The following is a 1,285-nucleotide window of genomic DNA, read 5'->3' on the forward strand; positions in this document are numbered from 1 at the left end:
AAAAAAAAAAAAAAAAAAAAAAAAAAAAAAAAGAAAATACACTGATGATATCAATATTTCACATTTTATTATTTTGAAGAGAAAATGTAAAAATGAGAAAATGAGTGCTTTTAAAAATGTGAAAGCAGACAATTCTCAAACTCTAATAATTGAATTATCAATTTGTACAGTTACTTTAGAAAGCAACTTGTAAACTAAAAAAATACCCTATAATCTACTAATTCTACTTCTCTGCATTTACCCTTCAGAAAGGCACACATGGATATGACACGTGTATAAAAATGTTCAGTTTCTTCACCTAAATACAAAATCGAAAAAAATCAAGATGATCAACAGGTAAATGTCTAAATTAACTGTCAACTCTTTTTATGGACCACTACTTAACAGTATTTTTTTTTGGTTTGTTCTTGTTTTTTTAATTGAGATGGAGTCTCACTATGTTACCCAAGCTGGTCTCAAACTCCTGGCCTCAAACAATCCTCCCACCTTGGTCTCCCAAAACGTTAATATTACAGGTATGAAACACCACAGCCCGCCATCCTCAGCAATGTTTTTTTTTCAGACAGAGTTTTGCTTGTCACTCAGGCTGAAATGCAATGGCACCATCTCGACTCAGTACAGCCTCCACTCCCCGGGTTCAAGCGATTCTCCTGCCTCAGCCTCCTGAGTAGCCGAGACTACAGGTGCCAGCCACCACACTGGCTAATTTTTGTATTTTTAGTAGAGATGGGGTTTCATGTTAGCCAGGCTGGTCCCAAACTCCTGACCTCAGGTGATACACCTGCCTTGGCCTCCCAAAGTGCTGGGATTATGGGTGTGAGCCACCGTGCCCTGCCAGTCCTCAGCAATTTTTAAAAGGAGTTTAGATTTAAAAAGAATTAGCCAACACTTTAAAGGAAAAAAAATGAGGGATGATATTATGTGTTCTAAATACATTTACAAAACTATATTTGGAAGTAATTGCATAGAAAGGTCTGAAAGGATATTCAGCAAGTTATCTTACGGTGACATGAAATTTCTATTTTTATAAGGAGAATATATTTATGCATTTTTGCTATATAACTTACTTAAAATGTTATTTCATTAAGGTAACAACAGTTAAGCTTATTTGAGGTTTCTAGGAACCAAACAGGAAAAAAGGATTGATGATCCAAATAGGAGAAAAGAGGGTTGATGAACATAGGGTTTGAGAAAAATAAGAATGAAAAAGATGGAAAAAAAATCAGTATTTTTTACACATCACATTTTTGTGAGTAAAAGAATAGAAATTATACTAGAATGCTGA

Source organism: Sapajus apella, unplaced genomic scaffold, assembly GCF_009761245.1.
Source record: "Sapajus apella isolate SASKATOON/1434 unplaced genomic scaffold, GSC_monkey_1.0 scaffold27, whole genome shotgun sequence".
Lineage (NCBI taxonomy): Eukaryota > Metazoa > Chordata > Mammalia > Primates > Cebidae > Sapajus > Sapajus apella.